The sequence below is a fragment of the Haliaeetus leucocephalus genome, unplaced genomic scaffold, assembly GCF_000737465.1.
Source record: "Haliaeetus leucocephalus isolate CR32 unplaced genomic scaffold, Haliaeetus_leucocephalus-4.0 Scaffold312, whole genome shotgun sequence".
NCBI lineage: Eukaryota > Metazoa > Chordata > Aves > Accipitriformes > Accipitridae > Haliaeetus > Haliaeetus leucocephalus.
Window position 1 is genome coordinate 85385 of NW_010972748.1, and position 383 is coordinate 85767.

A 383-nucleotide genomic window follows, 5' to 3' on the forward strand; every position below is an offset into this window, starting at 1 on the left:
GAGGCCCCGCCCTCCTCGCCGAGGCCCCGCCTCCCACCTCGCTCCTCGGAGGCCCACGCGGAGAGGTGCCCCAGCTCCCGCGACGCCGCTGGGCTTCCGCCGCGAGCCCATTGGCTGCCTCAGACGTCACTCCGCGCCCCGCCTCCGCTTCCCAATGGCCGCCGTGCCGTCAGGCGTTCCCGTTGCCCCGGAAACAAGAGGGGCGGGATGGGGTGAGGGCGGGGGCGGGACCGCCGGGCCCCCGGGCCCTGATTGGCTGCTTGCCACCACCCGTCGCGGCGGCGATTGGCGGCGGCCCGGGCCCCGCCCGCCAGGTGAAACGGGCGGATCACGTGGGGGCAGCGGGCGCCCGGCGGGAGCGGCGGCGGCGGCGGCGGAGCAGC